Genomic DNA, 22,110 nt, shown 5'->3' with positions numbered 1-22,110 from the left:
TCTAGCTGAAGCCCAAGCCCATGCCCTGCCCTGCTGCCCACCGCAGGAGGGCTGGATGCCTTTGCTTGCAATTAATTTATATATAGAAGAATTAAGTAATCAGGTGTAATTATAGCACACAAGTTTATCTGTAGCGCCCAAATTATGAACAAATTCTTGCAATCCTTCCTGAGCTCAGGCACTTGTCTGAAACCTGAAGGGTGCTGTTGGAGCAAAGGGCTGTTTGTGTGATGCTCTGCAAAGCACCCACAGCCACCTGCCAGAGGTCGTAGGGCTGCAGGAGAGTCATCAAGGAGCTATCAGCAGGTTGTACTCAGCTTTACTAGTATGCAGCCTTTGTTCTGGTTTTATCTCCAGCATTTCATGCTTATAAATTCTCTTCAGTCTATTAAATAATTGTTCATTAAGAATAATTTATCTGTGGGTATTGGATGAGAATCTTCACAGACGTGACGAGGCTGGGGCAAAGCAAACAGAGTCAGAGTGCTTTTTGCTGTGTCCCATTTGCAGGCAGTGATTTAGCTCCCTGCCCCCCCTTTTGTGCTGCCTCTCCTTAACAATACAGATCACTTTTCTAATGCAGTCCTGGAAGACCAGTCAAGTATGTAAGGTCTAATTATTACAACTGCCAAGAAAATAGAAACTTGTATTGATATCAGAGGGAGAGGTGCATGAAGAGTCTGGCTTTCTGCCTTGTAACGTCTGGGAGGGGATGTGAGGTGGCTCCAGCTGATCGTTGTGCTGGTCTGCAGCTGCAGGAGCGGGACTGGGCAGAGGCAGTGCCCACTGGGATGCAGCCGGCTGTGTTACTGCCCGACCCTCTTGCCTGTGCAATGCCTTTGAACCCATCTTCAGTTGTTGCCTTCTTGTGTTGTTGTGAGAGCCCAATTTCTGAAGGAGTTATGATGAAGTAATGACAGTAATCAGAACCAAACACTTTGATATCTGTCAGGTGGCTTATGGACTGCATTTCTCTGGGCTCTGTAGATGACACTTTATGGAGTGTTGGGGTTGTTTTTGTTGCAGTGGCAGAGCGTAACAGCCCTGGCCTCGCTTTGCAGCCGCCCTCAGGAGATGTCCGACCAGTTTGCTGTGTTTGGTCTTTCTGGATCTCTCTGAAACATGTGCCTGTGGGAGAATGGATGGAAACTTCCTGAAAACAGGAATTGAGGTGGATGCAGGGCTGAAGAGGAGCCAGTGGGTTCTGGCAGTCCTCAGGGTGCCCGATGCCCACTGGTGGTGCAGGGCTAGGAGCCGTGTAAGGATCATCACTGGTTTCCAAGCTTGTACAGAGTTATTTTTTTGGTCAAATCTATTTCTGGATATCTTAAATGTCTGAGGGAGGGAGAAATTTCTGTGCTGAGCACAGCACAAATGCCCTTTCAGGGCAGCACCTGTGTGATGCAGGGCTAGGGCCTGGGCCAGGAGAGGCTGCGTGGGATGGCTGCCTCTGCTGTACAGGCTGTGAAAAACAGAAGTCCCCAGAACCCCCAAAGGCAAAGAACCTTGTGTAGGTTTTTCCTACCTGTCTTGATAACTAAACATCTTTAAGTTGGGACTTTATCAAATTCAGTGCAGTTTCATGGCAGTCCTAGTCTTTAACTGGAGTCTTTGGGGAAAACAATATTTGGAAAACCACCTCTGTACGCACATCTCCTCTTTCTGTCTTACATTTATGGGTAAAGAAGTTCAAGGGTCTTGCATGCCCTGAATATTACTCTTGGGTTTTTTTCCTTTTGTACTGGGAGATGCTGTGGGGCCATTCCACAGCTTGGGGATGGGGAAAGCAGCCTTTTCCCCAAAAAACAGATCTTTGGACTGCAGAGACCAGCTCTGTAGCAGCAGGTTGGATGAGAGTAAATTGCTGAGCAGGCCATTGCTAATATCCATAAATCATGTGAAGACTCCAAAAATTTCACTGATCTCATATATTGTAGCTTGTCGCAAATGCTGTAATACATCATTAGGATGTCTGAATAGTGTAAAATAACTCAACAAAGAACTGAAGGCAGGACACATCTGACACGTCTAGACTGGGAACATAGGTTACATTTGAAAATGTTAGCTCTTCTCCAGAGTCATTCACGACCAGTTAACATCTTTTTGGAAGTATTAAATTGCATTTGCACTAGGAGCAAAATCATGTTTAAATTGCTATTAACTAGAACATTTTCAAGTGTGGCCTATTTTTTCTCATTTAGAAGTGACTGTTATCAGCTGAGCTGTCACCAACATGAGAGGGCATATATGAAATGTGAAGAGGTAGGAAATGTTAAAGAAGGCTTTTTTATTATCCCCAGTGTTTGGTTTGGGTTTATTTCAACTTTTGGATGCAGATTCCTATAACCCAATTTACTGAAACCAGTTTGTGCCTCCATTAAAGAAAGGAATAAGTAGGTTGTGGAAGGTGGGCTTCCTGTTAAATGCATCGCCAACATATCTTACCGAGCAGTTGAGCCTAGGAAGTCTCTAGTGTGCATCTCTCTGACCTTCATTGCACCTCTGTTTTGATGAGAAGCCTTTTGTATTGTTTTGCTGAAAAATCTGCTAGGTGGGAATTACTAAACTTCTTTTCCTGTCCATCCATTGTCTGAACGTGTTCCAGATGTTCAGCCTTGTTGCACCCAGCTGGGGCTGGAAGCTGCCCTGAGGGGATCTGTTGTGGGTGAGTGGGAGCTGCCCTGGCCAGATCCTGGCACACTGGGTTTCCCTTAGTGCTCTTATGGACTCTGCTGAGGGGTCAAAAGCCCTATGAGAAATCAAAGGCTCTTACACCAGCATTTGCAGAATGGGGTGGAAGTGTGATATATCCAGCCAAAAGTCTTTGTTGGTCAAACTTGGAAAGTGCTTCTCCTTGAAGTGTCAGGGTCTGGGAGCTGGGAACCTGCCAGCTGCTGAGGCACTCCCTGCCTCACGGAACTGGGTCAAGACAGACTCTGTGGTGTTAGCTGAGAATAGTGTACTGCGTAAACCCTGCCCTGACTAGGGCCAGGCGTTCATTTTTTTTTTACCACAAACTGAATTCAGCCCCTGGTTTTACCACCTGATACATGCTAAGTTTACAGCCTACCTGCTCCGTGAAAAGAGCATGGTCATTTCAGCTGACACAGCAGCATGTTTTGCTAGTGTAGATTTTAAATAACTACTTGATGTATAGACTGGTACTTTATTATTTTACCTTTTTTTGGTTGTTGTCCATGAGAATTACTTTTTCATTCATTACTTTTCTGTTAATTACTTGCATTAGACTAACAAATAATTTCTATGACTAAGTCCGTTAGTGAGGTTCAGGGGCAGAGCCCACTGTAGCATGCTCCTGGCATCGTGGTTCCATGTGCAGCTGCTGCCCTCGGAGCAGATTATGCACAACCTGCTGAGGGAACGTGAGCCCCAACGAGGAGCTCCCAGGTGCAGAAATCAGCGCATTTTCTGGTGCCCCAGAAATCAGAGGGCAAAGAGCCTCCAGACAACAGCTTGGTCACACATGCTGGCACACGTAAAGGTCATTCTCTGCACAGAGTGGAACGTATGGGAAGGGCAGGCAGCACTGCCCCAGCTCCTGGCAGGGATGTCCCAGGGAATCAGCCTGGTGCTGCCACAGACATGATTTTCTCTCCAGGGTCTCATCATGTCTCTTCTTTCAACATGCATATCATACTCAGCAGTTGTCCAAGGGTTAATTTTGCTGTAGAAACTAGAGGTGGGACATGTGGGAAGAGAATGACCTGAATTGGCAGTGAGGAGTTCAGTAGCTCTACTTGAGCTCATGAGGTAAAGGATGAAAACCTTTTCAGGTATCTGAACAGGATTTGAGCCCTGTCAGAGGATGAAGGATTGCAGGCCTCGCGCATTGCTCCATTGCTCAAATAAACGGAGCAAACTCATCTCATCAAGGGGCTAAAGCTGCCCTGGCCCCATCCACGGGCTCCACAGCCACAGAGTCCTGCACGTGTCCTGCAGAGCAAACCACAGGGCATCTCGGCTCTGCTGCATTTGGGACATTGCACATTAAATAACCCTTTTTTAATTCCTCTGTTGCAAATTCAGAGGGAAAATTAGTTAAGAATGGATATGTGAGCATTAATTAATCTCAGTCTATCCAGTTCTGTTCAGCAAGTATTTTTAGCGGTTGCTCATGGTGATAGTTTTGTAGTTTATTAATAGTTGGGCTGAATTTTTGTGCTCCTCTGCTCAGGAGCAGACCACTGGTGGTGGACAAGCAACGGGCTGCTGTGGGGAAGATTCAGGTGGTCTTCTCTCCAGAAAGTAGCAAGAGCCTGTGGAGGTAACAAGATATGAAAAGAAAAACAAAACCAAGAGGATTTTGTGGTTTAAGGGAATGAGACAGCTGACATTTTCAAGCACTTTAATGAAGACTGTGGTTTGCTTACAGCTGAGGGCTTTGTGGAAGGAAGCAGAGGAAAGCCAGTAAGTCAGAAAATTTCCCTGGTGCCAAACCCCGCAAGGTCTGGAAGAGGCCAGTGCATGGGTTGGCACATCTGCACCAGGGACACAGCTCAGGTGAAGCTTTTGGGATGATGTACTGAGCGTCATCATCGTACAAACATCTAAGTGAAACTGGGAAAAGCTGAATAAAGGCACCAGCGGGTGGGGTTTGGGGTGGGAGTGGAACGGCTGTTTGGCTTGCAGAGCTGTACAGCCTGGCAGCTCTGCTGGTTCAGGCAACCTGTGAGTCTGCAGAAAGAGGTGGTGTGAAAGGCCATGCATTACCAGAGTCCCTGGCTCTGGATGTATTACGTCTGGCCGTTTCAGGTTCTTTCTGGAAATCTGCTGCTAAGGGGTATGTTTCAGGAATTTCTTTTGGTTTGTTTTCTTGCACTGGTGTCCGCCCAGTAAATCTTGACAATTTCTGGAACAGGAGCAGCATCTGTCCCAGGGGGTTGTTGGTGGTGCTTTGGCATGGCTCTATGAAAGCTCTGCAGACAGGTTTACCAGGTCTTGCTCACTCACTGTTGCATTTATGCCAGGTTTTCCAATTGCAGTAGCCCTGGTCAGAGATGTTATGCAAGTCCAGTTACAGAACTTAAATGGTTTTAAAGTTTGTATAATGTTATTTGTGTAGAAGAGTGGCTGCCTTTCTTCACGGCATTAGGACTTCGATTGCAAGGTGAGCCATCGGTTGGAGGGGAGCAAAGCTCAGTGGGGTGTCAAAGAAAGAACAGCTGTCCCACCACTGGATGCCTTGGGCTTGAAAACGCAGGGGAAGGCTCATCAGACCAGGCAGGTTTTGGTGCAAAGGCATGTTCTCATTTCAGGGCTGGCTGTGATGTGCTTGGGCAGGCCTGGGCTGCCGGTGGGAGTCTCAGCAACGCAGATTGCCGGAGAAGGTTCCTCCCATGTGCACCTACAAACGATCCTCCAGTGCAGGGTATCACCGGCGTGCAGGCAGGCAGGCAGGTTTAGCGAATGAACTTGCCAGCATCTCCCTGTAGCACAGGAGTGTTTGAGACCGGCATGGACGGCACTCTTGAGCTGCGCTGCTGCAAGCTCTGCCGTGTGCGCTGTGTGCACTGCCACATCTCTGTAAGCCGTTGCTGGGAGGACCATCCCTGTGTTGCCATTGCATACTTTCCCAAAGAGGCACACATCTGCCACAGCTGAGATAATTTTGCAGGATTGCGGCAACTGAGTTGCAAAGGTGTGTTTATTAAAGGCAAATTACCCATGCAGCTAATGGTATAGGATGTATTTGACTTTGCATGTATCAAATATATCACTGTCTTTTGAAAAATAAAGAGCTGTTACTCTTCATCCATATAGCCAAGCAGAATATGACTCAAAATTCTCCTTGTAAACCTTAAAGATTTCCTTCACTCACCCCTTCCAAACATGGTGGACCACCTGGGCCTAATCTGTGACCGGTAGACTATGGAAAGCCCCACACTGCAGAATTAAGTGCCCCTTTCTGAGAACTGGCTGATGGCCTTGGTTGATGCAGGGTGGTGGGATGCTACAGTTTTGGGAACTTTATGCACCAACAGTGTAGCCGGGAGGATAAATGCACATATCAGCACCATCACGTGGGACTGGAAAATGAAAATGCAGGGAAATTTGGAAACCTGCAGCAGAGCTGGGGTTTGTGCCTTGGGCAGGGGTTTGCCAAGGCTGTCTCAGGGAGGGCTGGGGGCTGCCTATGCTTTGGTGTTGGTGGGGTCATTGCTTGTTGTCATCACGAGACCAGGGTCCTCTGGCATGTCTATGCTAATGGTGCTCAGGTCAGTGAGGCTCAAGTGCTCCAGATGTTGATTGCACTGTTTTAATTTCTATTTTTTTTTTTTTACAAGGCAAAGGGCCTTGAGCAGCCTGCAGCAGGAGAGGGTTTGCATGGTGGCCCCCATGCCCCCCAAAGCATTTTTGCAGTGGGTGACCTGCTCACCCCGCTTGCTTTGCCTTTGGAAGAGGCAAGCAGCTGTCCAAATTAGCACTGCCCTTTCCCCAGCCCTGCTTCTGCTCCCCAGCCCTGGAAATACAACAGTTGATGTGCACAGTGCACTACGCTTCTGAAATCTGTTGTGTGGAGGTGTTGGCAGCCAAAGACATCCATCCCCTAGTTAGCAAAAGATTTAAATATTGTTGAAAATCTTACGGAAATCAATAGACATGTTTAATGATCTCCTGTTGAAGGACGGCTTGAGCTATAGCAACTATTGACCAGGCTGTAGCACTAATAAATGAATGAGATTTGGCACCTTGTGTACCTTCTGCAGTTCTGCTAGGAGGTGCCGGTGGGACATAACAGCTATCAGTCATGGGAACAACACATGTTTACTCATGGCTTCTTACACATCCACTATCCTGAGTTGGCTGCAAGCATCTGGCCATGGTGGGTGACATCCTGCCTCCAGCAGAGCTTCAAGGAGTTTTACCTCCAGCTTTGGTACAAGCCCAGGGCAGGGGGTGCTGGTGCTGATGCACAGGGTCTGCTGAGCGTACAGGACACAGCTCTTGGGAAATCCAAAGAAAGTCTTTGCTCTGTGTTTTGTTGCAAACGTCAACCTGGGATGCATAAACAAAAAGCTGCAGTCTCATTTAGGCCAGTGCTGGTGAGGCAGGGCAGAGGTGGGTGTCCTGTCTGATGGCAGAGGGAGGGAGCTGGTGTCCCCAGTGGTCCCCTCTCCTCACATTACGTGATGCTGCTTCTCTGGGAGAACACACAGAAAAGTCTGTGTGTCCAGATTTGTGAACTTCTGTATGCAGTAGGATGTCAAGTCTGCAAAATCCAATAACTATAGATTTCCTCCATCTTCACTGAAATACCACATTCCTGGATTCCAGATATTTGATTAAGTTTAATTTGATTTGGTTCTTTTTATTATTGATTTGATTCTTGAAAGTCAACCAACCATCATCAGAGAAGGAAAACAAATATTTTTGTAAGATTAATATGAACTTGTTAGGCAAAATGCAAGTGAAGTCAGCCACAGTTCCTTTTTTAGCTCTTTTATTCCTCATTCCGTGTTGTGACAGTGCTGTTCCTTCCGCTTAGCTAAGAATAGCTAAAAGTCTCCCAGGAGCAGGCTCAGACATGTGCTTCCTGGAACTTCATAAGAAAAGTCAACTTTGCAGGAGTGCATGAAGGGGAAAAACACCTCCAGCAAGTTGTCTTTACTACCATGACTGTTTTTCTTGTGTGCTACCCTTTCTGCTGCATAAAATAGCCATGGACCTTAGCTGCAGTTAAGGGATGAATTAAAGCTAAATAAATCCAAAGCTTTCTGTAGCTGGTGCAGCGGTCTGTTGTATCAATCTGGGTGACTTTTAATTCAGGAGTTGATATGGGCTGCTCCCAGAGGAGTTTTTCCTTGGTTTTCCTTCTCCTGTGCAGTGCAGACTCCCTGGGGGCGGCAGGGCAGGTAGAGGCACATCCCTGTCCCCAGCTGAGATGCCCTTTTCTGTGGGGCTGGGGCTGGCTGCAGGCAAGCCCTGGTGCTGCAGGCTCCAACACTGCATGAAGCAGTTGTATGGACGAATAGTCACAGATTCACGGCAAAGTCCATAGCTGATGGCAGGGAAAGCAGCAACATGGAGGGGCACAGATGTCCCCATCTGTGCATTGTGCCGCAATGTGTCCCAGCCATGGAGATTGCATCCAGACCTTGCCCTGGCTGAGAGCCAAGGCCTGCTGACTCCTGACATCCCCTGTGAAGTGCCCCGACCAAGCAAACCGCCTTGGCCACCCCGAGTCCCCCACTTCCATGTTGGCTTCTGGCAGGAGCAGCCGAGGCACCACCGTGTTTAGCTGACACCGGCGGTAAGCATGGGCCTGCAGAGAGAGGGGCTTCACTTGGGTTCATCTGCTTCTGTACGTCTGCCGTAACTCTGCTCAGAGATGATGGCAAGCCAGTGGTGCTAACATGGGGATATTATTTCTTGAGAGACAATACATGCATCTTATGCATACAGTGGTATGTATAACATGCAGTAAATTCTGTCTTACCCAGTTCCTCCAAGTCCCTTTTCAAACTAGACTGTGTTCACCAGCTCTGTTGGGAAGCTGTCTCCACACTGGCGAGGTCCAGGTGGTACCTCTGACCAGGAACTGCTGTGCTGCAGCTCGTAAAGGGGTTTTGAATCCAGCGAGTTTCTCACTATCACCGTTACACAGGGCCAGACAACTCCAGACTAACTTGATCAGAAAATTGCTCTTATTTATTCTTTTATTTGTATTCAACCCTTAGGTATGTGAAGAAATTAGCATTTACTGCAATAGAATGAGGAGCAGGCTCCTTGTCATAGCTCCTCATGAGGACTTCACCGCAATCATGAGTGTTTCCACCCCACACATTTTGGATAGACTGGAAAAGCAGCAATTTCATTACAGGAAATTAAACTCATTCTTGACACAACTATTATATTGATTAGATGAAACAGTTTTGCATAAGTGTGGTGGCAGCAAATGACAACTTATGCAAGACAGGTTAAAATAATCTAATAGATTTTCTCCCACAACTATATTTTCACTGAACTTACAAAGATGTCGTCTTCATGGACAATAACCCAAGCTGCTCAGTGCTGTGTGTGTACAGCCATACCTGCACTTTATAGCAGAGCACCAGTTATGGGATGCCACCATTTGTAAATTAATTAACCCTGAGTGCACAGCCATTTACAATGGGAAACAATATATAGCAGCAGCTATAAAACCAGTTTTATGCCTTTGTGAGTATCTGTGAACCAAAGAGGAGAAAAGTCATTAATACTTAATTTTCTGGCAGCTTTTAGAGCTTAGAATTATCTCATTAAGTGCTAAAGGAGAGATGAGCTCACGGTGAAAAACCTCAGCTCTAAACTTGCAAATAATTGCTGGAAGCAAGGTGAATATTCTTAATGCTTCCAAAGGTCTTAATATGTGGGACTTGGTTACAAAGACATCTTTTTCCCTGAGCTGTTTTTATTGTAACTTGTCCTGTCTCAGAGTTCTGGTCTTTTTTTGAGTATCAGTTTTTGTTTCAAGTCTTTACATTTGAAAAATTGGTTTTATACCTTTGGATATCTGTCTTCTGCTTCTGGCTGCCTATGCCACCGATGCCTGCAGTCCTCTGCCTACCCGGCAAACATGCTGAGATGCACCAAAACATACCGTACATCCTGGCATTTCTTTTGCCCTTGTGCTAACTCTAAATAATTTCAGTTAATGTAGTTTTCATACCTGTGCTGCCAAAAATTAGAGGGGGCTTGATGAAAAATGTCAGCAATGGTAGGAGTGTAGAAGCAGGAAATGCTGCAGCTCTTATTTGACCACAATCTAATGACAGCTTCATCTTTTGGGTGAAAAGACAACCTTGGATAAAACCCAATCTGTGTGTAACAGAGATAGCACCAAGGAACACCTTTGCTCTTCACAGATCACTGGCGTCTTCTGGAGGTGAAGCAAAAAGTTTTATGATGAGCATTTGCCGGTGTGTAGCAGGGGTCCCCACAGTGGGGAGGGCAGGAGGCTATATCCTACGCACCTGAGCATCACTTTCTCTGTACATCTGAAAAACAAATTGTTCTGCCCACTCAGCTGCTGAGCCCAGAGGTGCCTTGTCATTAACCCTCAGGAGCAGCAGCAGCAGGTGTGGGGATGCCAGTGGCTGTTGTCCCTTATTCAGCTTCCTGAGAGTCGCTGTTAACATTTTGCATTGAAAATGCATTTCTGCAGCCTGCTCTTTAACAGCTGAACCTGTTGATGTTTGCTAGGGCATGCAATGCAGAACATGCCAGGAGAGGTGCACAGAGCACTGCTTTCTTATAAAAAAGCAAACATAAGTTTAAAACCAGTTGCAATTTTGAGATTTTGCTCAATTATTTTTAAAGGTTCTTTCCTGAAACACCCCCTCTGGAGTCAATTCTCGTTAAATATTTGTGGACCTTTCCAGCCGCTGGTTCTCTGTTCCCAAATGCTGTGAAATTGCTGGAAGGAAAGAAGAAATTTAGCTGCTGGATACATCCCCCTTTGCAGACTGACAGCCAGCACTCAGAGGGCTTTCCAGGCCTTTTCCCAGAGGAGGTGGGAGGGAGGCACCTGCCTGATTTGCAGGAGAAGTTGCAATCCTTTCTGTTCCCCAATTCAACCCAGCACGAATCCCCCAAGAACGTGAGCTGTGAAGAACACAGCAACTTTCTGCAGACGTCTGCTCTCCCCCCACTCCATAGTGCATCATTAAATCAGCAAGTACTTGACATAATTGGATCCCAGTACATAGCTGAAGTTTGTAGTGCCACTGCAGTACAAATAAACATCTTCACCACAGCTGTGGGGCTTACAAGAAAAAAATGTGCTTGTCTCCTAAGTAAAACATGGGAGAGCTTGTGCATTGGCAGGTGATTCCTGCTACAATGGTATCTGGAACAGGCATCCTTTTTGGCTGCCAATTTACTGCTTTTTCTTAAAAAGCAAAATAAAACCAAAGCTGGCTGGTATCGGTACAATGGCGGTGCTGCTATTAGGAGGGTTTGGGACTCAGTATTGCTGCGTCAGTGTTTGCTGGTTATGGGCGATGACTGCTAGCAGGTACTAGTCAGCATGGGTAAGTGTAGCTGCTGCATCCCCAGACCCTGGTGCTGCAGCATATAGCAGGGAGTGACCTGCAGCAGCGAAGAGAATAGCTTGTCAGTCAAAGAGAGAGCAAAGGTAAACCATACAAATTGGGAAAGCAACTCTCAATGTATTAATTAGCAGTTGGACTGGAAAGCTAGCATCACAGAAATGTTGTTTTCTCTTATTAATCTTGACATAGCTGTTTGAAGGTTTTCTGGAAAGGGGATAAGTAATTTTCCTGAAAGCAGGTTTTGTATTTCATCATTTCTTTAAAGCTTGTTATTGCAATTACCATTTACGTAATGAACTCTTCAAATATTGGTGCCAATTTTGTGAAGAAGGATTCATCCTGCTGTAATAAAAGTTTGGATGAAATTTGTCCATACTCTATAGAGGCCTGGGCTGGCAAACAGCTTTTGGGGACACTACCCAATAGGTCCAAGAGCTGGTTTTGCGCTGGCTTTTCCCTCACATCGCCAGTGATCAGCCAGGGCAGCAGCCCAGGTCTGGGCTGCTCGCGCCACCCCAGACATCAGCCCAGCCCAGCTAAGTTGCTTCAGTATGAGCAAAGCATCATACTGTGTGGGCTTGGTCAGGGGCACTGAAAATACAGATGAGAATGAGTTTGAAACGTAAATATCTATGTGGAGAGATGTGCCGCTGATCAAACAAGGGCATGCACCCACCTATTTGACAGACATGGAGAGGTGATGTGATCTGGTCTTGGTCTATGTTGGGGTTGAGCGTAAAATGCAAACGCGCTTGCCTCCATCTGTGTTCTGATCATGGGAGCTTTCCTCTTCAATTCAGCCACCTGGAGAATTTGCAGTGATTTAAGTTTTGAACTCTTTCCTCCCCAAAAGTGGCATGTTCTCTACTCATAAAAATATGTCATGGAGGTTCTGGCCAATGTACAGATGGAGAAATTAAATGTACAACAAACAGCCTTTACATCTGGAATATAGGAGCTGATAAGTATTTCCAGCTGGATTTGAAATAAAAGATTTCAAAGCTGCTGGGTGAGGGGTTGCCCAGCAGGATCAGTCAGTGACAGCAGCAAAATCAGTTTTTCCAGTAGGAGATGGGGAAGCAGAGGCTGCCCCCCTTGCAATCCTGCCCTGCTCCTTGCAGCCACCCTGCAGGACCCAAAATGGATTTACCAATATCTTTTTTTTCCCCAAATATTTATTTTCTCTGAAGTTTGGGGGAAGTTTTGCTGAACAGATGCCCAACTGCAGCCGCTCTGTGAGCAGCAAGGTTTTCTGTGATACTGCTTTAATGAGAAAAGCTGTTTTGCAGCCAAAGCCTCACTTCAAAGCATCGGTATTTTGAATATTTCTCTTAAATGAATTCGACTTCGTTAATTTTACTAATATAATACAACACAGAAGAGCATATGTTCTTCTGCATATGCTGCATCCAGAGGGCTGTCCGTAGGTGCCGCAGAGTGCCACGTGCTTTGGCATGCCTTACCCACATTCCAGAAGCCCTCCTTCTCCATTGAATAAATTCTTCTTGGTATTTGCTTCAACAGTCATAGAAATGACACCCTTCTGCTAAAGAAGTCATTACTTTAACAGAAAGCATTGAGAGCCTGGCTCTGGCATCCAGTGGGAAATGTTGTGGGAGGGGCTTTGCAGAGTCAGGCCAGGAAGATGCTCATTTACACCCAGGTACTGGTGCAGCAGCCCGTGGGAATAGTTATGCTCCATAAATGTGGGTCAGGTCTGTTTGTCCTCTCTCTTCCCAACAAAAGTGATGACTGGAGCCCATTTTAAAAACTGAATTATCATTGCTTGGGCTTTACTAGCTATAGTTTTCACATCTTCTGCTATTAGATCAGTCAGGTCCTGAGCTGCTTTTCTTTTTCTCAGCCTCTTTGCATGAGTGGTTAAATTAATGTGAAGCAAAACAGGAAAACGTGAGATTCCAGACATTGCACCAACAAATTAAGAGAGGACTGTCAAGCTTCTGCTGCACAACGGTCTCTTCACTCCCCTGATTCAACATCTCCCTTTCATGGGTTCCCTCAAAAAGAGGTGTGCTGTGGAAAGACAGGACTTCCTCTGCACCAAGCCAACTGCCTTTTATGTAGGATTCTCCCTTCCATTAGGAACCATACTTCAGGAGATGTAATTTCCTAAGAGGGTTGTTTTTCACTATTATTGAATAAAGAGGCACAGCTTTACGTGGAATGTCACCCTGAATCTTGGGAATCATTATATCTTCCTGTGCCCTTCATATAACCCATGCAAACATGGTGAATACATCCCTTCAGTGCCTGGTGATGTTCCCAGTGGTGGTGGCGCAGAGTCCTTGGTCTCCTCCCCGGGCTTGAGGATCTCCATGCAGGTTGCAACCTTGTTGTCCCTGTGGTACCAGCTAGTCTGTCCGTAGAGGAAGTTCCCTCCCAACATGAACAGCGTTAGTAAAATGAACCCTTCTCTATGTTTATCTGTGGGATTTTTCTGGAGCCACTTTGAGCAGCTCCTTGCTGTAACCTCTGCACCATCCCATGGCTGGAAAGGGATGCTCTCACCCCAGTGCATCCCTCCGGCACATGGCACCCCCTTCCTGCCCCCCAGGGAAGCACTCCCAAGGCAGAGCAATGGGGGGGGGAAGTCAAATCCCCTCCCGTCAGCGTGGGGTACCAAACCCTTGGTGCCTGGCTGTGCTCAAACCTGGGACTCTGCCTCTGGGAGTATTGACCTGGTTCCTGGGTGCTAGCAGATGTTGCTTTTCCCCCATGTTTAATTAAATCCATCAGGCACTGATCTTCCTTGGCACCTCTGGAGAGAGACGCCGTGCTAACAAAGTGGTAAGGATGCTCTCCTTCATCCCTTGGCTCCAGCACGGCTGTTCTCCCTGTGGGTTGCAGAGTGGGGTTTTTTTCTGTTTGGTAGCACAAAAAGCCAAGTGTTGGAGCTGAACACGTGTGTAATCAGTGTAACGATGGGGCTGGCCAGGATTTGATGTTTTGGTTAACCTCGGCAGGCCCTATTATAAAAATCTATACATCTGTAAAAATGTTGTTCTCATTTCAGTGCCCTGATGAAACTCTTAATTTGTGTAATTACATTGCTGAGAAGCAGTTAACGTTTTAGGAGCTATGGATGGCTCACATGGTGCCTGAGCTCGGTGCTAGTGTGGGTACTGCGGGAGGTGGTGGTGCAGGATGAGGCTCCTGGCGTGGATGGGGTCAGCCCTAATGCCCGCTGGGTGGACAGTAGTTCATTAAGCATCGTCAGCACTGTCAGAGGGCGGTCCCACACCCTGTGTTTGGCAGGTGGGCTGTGCTGTGGCTGTGGCAGTACCAGTCCTGGTTAGTCTGGTGTGAGGATGGTGATGGGTGCACAGGTGACACCTTTGTGGCTTGTCCGGGAATGCATTGGGAATGCATCAGCATCTTCCCTTGGAAGCCATTGCTTCCCAGGTCCTGCAGGATTCAAACAGCTCCTTGCCCTAGAGAAATGTAATGGACCTTTGTCCTGAGGTGCTTCAAGGAATTGGTTGGGTTTTTTTTAAAATTAGTCTTCTGTTGTCTTTTTGCATGCAGTTAAACTAGAATAAGCCCCTTGTGCTGTAGGTTATAAAGCAGAGGCTTGTAGCTCCAAGTTTGTACAACTTAGTATTCCAGGAACGTGGAAGATCTGTGGATGGAAATCAATATTTTGTGTTCTTTCTTCAGTATACATGTGCCAAGTGATGTTGTTTGGGAGGGAATGAGTGGCAGCAGCCTGGTTCTGCTCCTGCCTTTCCCTCTGCTGTGTTCCCACCCCAGCAGTGCAGCTCCCTCAGCACCTTTTGGGAAGACCCCTGCCTCCCCTGGGGCAGCAGAGCAGCAGATCACCACTGTCCATCTTTCCTTATACAGTCTGGAAATAATGGAGATGTGAACCTTTTAAAAACAAAAAATGTTAACAAATGTGGCCAGAGCTGAGCACTGAAAATGAGATTGTCCCTGCTCTGTACAAAATTAAATTCCTGGTGGAAACGATTAACAATATTGCTAATAATTTACTGTGCTGTATTTCAATATACCAGGCAGTTCCAGAAAGTGCATTTCCTGAGTAAATTAACGCCCAAGGGCTAATTTTCCTGTCATTTGTAATGGTTTCACACCCATATCTCCCCTGCAGTGGCCATCCCTGTCTCAGTGCTGTGGAGAGCACAGATGCCAGGCCAGCAGTGCCAGGCTCCTGCAGGGGATTTGTCCCCTCTCTTTGGTGACCACAGCAGTCTGTTCTTCTGGGGAGAAGAGCTTCTTCATGCAGGTACGTGCAGTTTCCCCAAACTCTTCAGCGTCCTGCTATGCTGCACCTCCCATGCCTTTTGTGGGGAGGGCATCAGGAGGGAAAGCAGCCAGGCATCACCTTAGAGTTGCAGATCTCCATCTACCCAGTCCCGGCCCCAGGAACCACTGGTGATGATCTTTATGGGTTTTATACATACGTGTAGAAATAAGCACGAAGCACAGAATAGCTAAAGTGTTAAAAATGAAATTAGTAAGATGCTGACACCAGCTGCAGCTCACGGGTATCAGCCTTTTTCAGACTAGAGATGCTGGAAGCTGTAATCTCGGTATTTAAACACACAGCAAGAACGTTTAAGGCTTTTTTCAATGTAGGTAGTGTTTAATTCTGCTTTCTTCACCTCCTCGTTTTGACTGATAATAACGTATTTTTGTTTATTAATATAAAAGATAAAGGTATGTTTCTCTTAGGCCAGCTCTTCATTTCAGGTCTCTCAGCAAAGCTGCCTGAGGTCATGCCTGCGCTTGGGAGAATCCCACCTCCATCCCCTGCCAGTGCCTCCAGTTTCTGTGGTAACAGCACGTCTCCACAGTTTCCACTTCAATATGCTAAAAAAGTTATTAATAACAGTGGAATTTCTTTCATATGATTTTTCATTTGAATTATGCCAGGTTTAGAGTCAAATTAGCCAGGTATTTTGCTTGCCCTAAATTCAAGCTGGTGTTAATGGCAGATGAAGTTGCCAGTAATTAGGAGCTGTGCCGTGGGGACCTCTGCCCGCATCTGCAGGGAGGCCATGGAAACCTTTGTTTTGCTGCTACTTGTAATTGTTCTGATTCCTGGTATTTGCTCACTGGTGGATCGCAATGCCTGCAGGCTGGTCAGCACTGCTTTGCTGCTTTTCATGGAAATATTTGTACGTTTGGGGGATCAACCAGATTCTTACAAATTGCTGTGGCTGACTGCAGAGCCCAGTGCTGTCTGCACTGACCTTTGGATTCTGCTCTCCACAGTCTGTTGTTTGAACCAGTGTTACAGAAAAGCAATAAAATTAGTTCATTCATCCTATTACCCCTTTATTGTGTTGGCTGGATAGAGCTAGAAATACTGAATTTTTCTTCTGTGATCTGATTTTTCTGTGATCTGGTTTTATTTCTGCTGTAAGTGTTTTATAATTGGTAATGGACAGCTTTGCTTTTCCCATCACGTGAGGCTGAAAGTTTTCTTTACAGATTTCAGTACGCATTTACTATTCAGCTCTCTTCTCTTCCACTTCTCTCATTTTAAGGAGAAAATTGGTCTCAGGAGTGAGGAACTCCTTCAGGCAGCCGGCCAGCTGAAAAGGGCCTTCATGGAAATACATCCATTGCACTTGAGTTCAGAGGTGGCTGCGCCAAGCAGCCCAGCTGAAGCGTCCCACCCGGCTCTGCATGCACGGCCAGTCATTCCGTGAACAGTGAAGATATTTTATTAGTCTTTGAGGAGCAAATTCTGAAAAGCTTTGCTGCTCAAGTGGGATGATGTTGTTAAAGAGGGGTGTTTGGTGCATGGGCAGAGGAGGCTTGGCAGAAGATAGATTGAGACACAAGTGAGAGCACAACCATGAACTGACACTATCCAACTGTGAAATGTGTTAAATTAAGCTTATGGGGGGAAGAAGTTAGATTTTTTTTTTTTCCTAGAGCAATAATTCCTTGAAGGTTTATGAGAAATACTGCAGCAGTAACCTTTCACACCCTGTATGTGAGCACTAAATCCTTTGTGGATTTTCAGAGCAGGAGCCCACTCTGGGATTTCAAACAGGTCGAAGCAAACTTCAGCAGGTGCGGACAGCCGGTGCCCGTGTCCCCCAGCCAGCAGCACAGCCAGCTGGTTTGTCTGCAGGGCTGCCAGCAGCCACTCTGCCTGGCCATGGGTTTGCTTCTGTACTCTTGGTCTCAGAGATGCAAAACTGCTAAAAGATTAAACTCATCTTGAGCTTGCCCTGTATGTCAGGTGGGTTCAGGCTGGACTGTCTTGGCTATGGGATGCTCAGCTTCCAGTTAGAGTGTCTGATTTTTGAGGTTATGCTGGTTTTGCTGTCTGAGACCATGAGACAGCAGGATGAGGTATTCAGTGTGTTTGTTTAGATCATCACTGAATTTAGACAGATCTTGATATAATTATTAGGAATAAAGTAATTTTTACCATGATTTTATAATGGTTTATACTGCAGCCTTGTTGTTCCAATTGATTTCAAGTGAAACCCACATAATTTGGTTTCTACTTAATGAAGTTATAAAGTCATGGCAAATTAGTAAAAGATCCATGTATTCTGTTCTGGAGTTTACTAGAAAAAAGGCAGCTTCAGTCACAGGGTGCAGCAGGGCAGACTTCAGGTTATAAAGCAGAACTCGCAGGGCATCAACGGGAAAGTAACGGAGGCACCAGGGAAGGGGGCCCAGCAGGCTGCGGGGACAGACCCTGTTCTTGGCTTTTGTCTTTCTGCAGCCCAGCTGCGGCTGCTGGGGACATGTACCTGCTCACCTGTTCCTCCTGAAATCGAGAAGGTGGAATTTGGCCTGTTGCCAGCTCCAGGGGTGTACATCAGAACGGCGAGGGCCTGGCTAGCCTGTGGCAGGGGGTTTGGGTGGGCTGCAGGGGCAGGGCTGTGAGCTCTAGCACAGGCAGTATCCGTGTGGGAGTGAAGAAGGGGGAAAACATGTTTCAGTTGTGCGTCATGCTGGCAGCCAGCAGCTGTAATGATGCTGGGACTTCGCTGTCCTGGCATAAAGTAAGGCAAACCCTACCCTGAGGTTTGCTTATAAATACAGATATAAAGACTGTGTACAATATATGTATGAGAAATATACAGAAATGCGTTAAGTCCATCTGCTTTATATGCCAACCCCAGGAGTCCCCACAATGCTTCCCGTGCCCTGGAGACTGCCCAGAGGGCATTAATGTTTGAAAACTCACGTGCATAAATAAATGGGTTGAGTGATAAATTATCTGTGATGCTCCACCTATATTCCGTAGTATCAAAAACTCCTTGAAACCTGCAGCAGCAGCACAGCCATGTGCCTGTGCGGTCACATTTGTTTCTCATGCACTTTGGGGTCCCTGATGGCCACAGGGACTTGGCATGTGCAGCTCTGGTGAACCTTCCCATTGCACCATTTCACCATGAATATTCCCTATTTATCTAATTGCCGTTTCAGCACCCTGCAACCAAAGGAAGGTTGCAGGTGGGCAGAGAGAGCCCTGTGTGGGGTGGCTGGCTGGGAGAACAGCTCTCCTATCCCTGTCCCTGGCAGGGAAAATCAACCTGCAAAGCCTCAGGAATTTAACAGGAAAAGCTATTGAGCCTCTGTGCCACAGTGAGGAAAACAGTACAGAAAAACAGAAGAATGCAGTGCAGGGATTTATTTTTGCTGTCAGGTGCAAGGTCAGACAGGTGTGGTATTTTCTCCAACATGCTCCACGTACGCAGGGCACCCCACATCAGGACGCTGCCTCACACAGCCGCCCTCACTAGCGGAGGTAATTGAACATGAATTTTTAACATGAAAATAACTTGTGAATTCCATTGTCTCAGCCTTACATCTTGAAAGGTCTACTTTAAAGTGCAGTAGCTTTGTTCCTATCTTTTTTTTTTTTTAAAGGAAAGGATTGTTAGCTCAAAGTTCATACATTCTACTGTTAAAATCTGTTTAAAATAGGTGGTAGACCTGACTACTACACTTCAACCCTCCAACACGGCAGTGGCCTTTGTAAGGTGCCACGTTTGCTCAGGAGAGAAAGCTGGCAGTATTTTCCACCTAAAATGATCCACTGGCTTCTTGGGACTACTAATATATTCAGATTAAGGGAGGGAGGCTAAAGTCTGTCTATATAAATGTCAGCTAAAGCCTGCTTAATGGAATTAGCAGGAGTAAGTCAGTGGAACTCCAGTGAAATCAATTGAGTTGCTCCCACTTAATTGGTGAATTTGTCATCAAATTCTGAATTGGCTCAACAGAGGGATGGAAACATACTATATATTCTGTACACTAAGAATAGTTTATGTGTTGGTCTCTCATCATTAATAAAACTTGAAAAAGGAATCATGTGCAGCTCAAAAAGCCTATCATGCAGGTAATTAGTACATATTAATTGGTGAAAAAGGTGTTCTACCGCCGGTGTTGTGCCAGATTCTGTGGTCCCACCGTGAGGAGCCTTGCAGATCCCCAGCCACCCGCCAGTTTCTGTGGGAACCAAGAGCAGGTTCAGGGCCATGTAGTCACAACCTGCCTGGTTTTGCTTGTCTCCCTGGCAGAGGGACATGGTTGGGAGCCGCCTATGCACCCACCCGACTCTTTGCTGCAACAGCTGGTGCCAATATGAATTTTCTTGTGAGCGTACAAAGCCGGTGTCAGAGCGTGGAGAACTGAGCCCACCTGTTGTGCTAAACAGCAAGTCTGGTTCTGATGGAGGTGGGAAGACCCACCCCCTGTGAGATGCTGGTGCTGAGGGCTGTGCACAGAGCTGCTGCAGGGACAGGATGCCTGTGGCTGCTTCTTTGCCAGTGCCATGCAGGGACAGAAGTGACCCTGCTGTTAGCAGTCCTCTAACAGCTACCCAGAGGCAGTGGGTCTGTGTCACACAGGGCTGCAAGCATTCTGCCATGAGCATGTGGGGCTGTATGTGATACTGCTTGTTATATATGACACATGGCTCTATATGATGCAGTTCCCTCTCGCCATGCTGCCTGTGGGCCTGCCTGATTTTTTCTTTCTTGTCTGGACAAACGTGTCAAGGAAGACACAGATTATTTTGGTTTTATGAGTTTCTTGAAAGAAAGGCCGTTTCAGGGGCTCTGAAGAAGCAGCTGTGGAGGGGTTCCCCATCGCCCCAGGCTCTGGTGGAGCTGCATCTCCATCTTGGTTTGTGTGGCACCAGCCCAGGAGAAACCAGGCATCATTCCTTCTGCACAGAGAACTGCTTGTTTGGGTTTCTTCTTTTATTTGGTTATTTGGATTTGGATTTTTACTCTTGTAAACAGCAGTATTACGAACCTAGGTGAACCTTCTTTAGCAGAGGGTTGGACTAGAAGATCTCTAGAGGTCTCTTCCAACCCTGACGGTTCTGTGATTCTGTGAACGGACTGGACTCGATGTAATGCTTTAATGCTAAGGTTGCTCTTTCTTATTGCAGATTCAATTCTAAAGAACAGAGGGGCTAGCAACACCGAGGCATGCATGGACATCGAGCTGAGGTGGTTGAGGTGCCATGAACAACTGTGGAAAGCAGCAAGTGTGAGAGACCTGCTGATGTTTTATGTGAGAAGCAGATTTTATTTGTACAGACAGGGAAGACTAGAGTTTGAGCCAGAGAGGCCAAGAAATGGCATACCTGGAGGGTCTGACGGTGCTTTCCCTGGCATGACAGCAGCCATGGGAGGAGAGCTGCTGCCCTCTGCAACCCTCCTGTTGAGCATCACCACTGTTGAAACCACCCCTCAGACACTCCCAATAGAGAGGCTCTTTGGCAAGACCATGGGACAGAGAAAATCAGAGCAAAGAATGGGGACATAATTAAAAATTAGGAGCTGGACTACAGAAAAGAAGATTAAGGTATTAGGCTAAGGCAAAAGCCACAGCGACTACATCACAACACTTAATTTTCTTCCCTGAGGCAGACTGAATGCCTGACTTCTGGCCATTTGATGATGTTTTTGAGATTGCTGTGTAGGTCGGTACAAAGCGTCTGCCTGCTTTCCCCTGTTCACCCTGGTATTATCAACTCACAGTAATTACATTATCACAAAAAGAGACCAAATAAATATATGCTTTTTTTTGCAACCATCAATATTTCCAATGGGGTTAAACTGGCAGTTCCCTTATTTTGAAGCAAGAATATCAATGTTTCTAAGCCTGGCTTGTCAGCCTTCCTCTGGACCAGATAATAATAGACTTATTGATTGTTACTCTGAAAAATGGAGTAAAAGAACTTCATCTTTCTATGGAAAGCTGGAATTTGACCTGGTGGGTCATGAGGGGAAGACTCTGTGCTCCCTCTCTTAGCTAATACATGTTAGGCATTAAGATCTATTTAATTATTTCAGGCCTCCACAGCAAGATGTTGATATTTTAATGTTCTGCTCTGTGAAAATCCAGCTGCTCTGTTTTACGGCAGTATTCACATTGAAACCATCGTATAAAATAAACCACGGTGCAAGCTGGACCGTCATTTGGGAGCCTATAACTTGGCTGTTCTTGCTCTGCCCCAGCCCAGGGACGAAGGGCTCGTGGGTTTCTTTGGGACCCACTCAAGGCAAGCGGCTGCTTCAGCTCCATCACTCTGAGGGTCAGTTGCATCTGTGCTTGCAACTCAGCCTGTCTTGGAATGGCAGTCATGGCGTGTGTGAGGCTGACATCCAACGGATGGGCTGAGCCGGCAGCTGATGAGCACGGTGCTTCTCCAGGCTGGATGCCGGAGCTCTCAGTCCAGGAGGGACTTGCACAGCTTCTCACCTCCCAGATAAACAGCTTGACCACTGAGCGGCTGCTGGTGAGTCATCAGTCTTAATATTTTCCTGGTAGTAGTTTTAAAGGGGTTTGAATTCTTTGTAATAAGAAACGGTGACAGAAACTCAGATTTCTGATTTCTGGAGTTATTTCTCAATGTATTTTGAGTACCAGAGTGGGCTTTGCAGGGCTATACAGCAGGTCCACATTTGTCCCAAGTGACTGCTGCACACATTTGTTTAGTTCATCAGTTAAAAGGCATTTATTTCTAGCTGCCAGCCATGGAAACTCAACTTTCTCCCTAGAAGAGGCTGATGTGACTCAT

The sequence above is a fragment of the Falco biarmicus genome, chromosome 11 (genome assembly GCF_023638135.1).
Source record: "Falco biarmicus isolate bFalBia1 chromosome 11, bFalBia1.pri, whole genome shotgun sequence".
Taxonomy (NCBI): Eukaryota; Metazoa; Chordata; class Aves; order Falconiformes; family Falconidae; genus Falco; species Falco biarmicus.
This window is presented reverse-complemented; position numbering follows the sequence as displayed.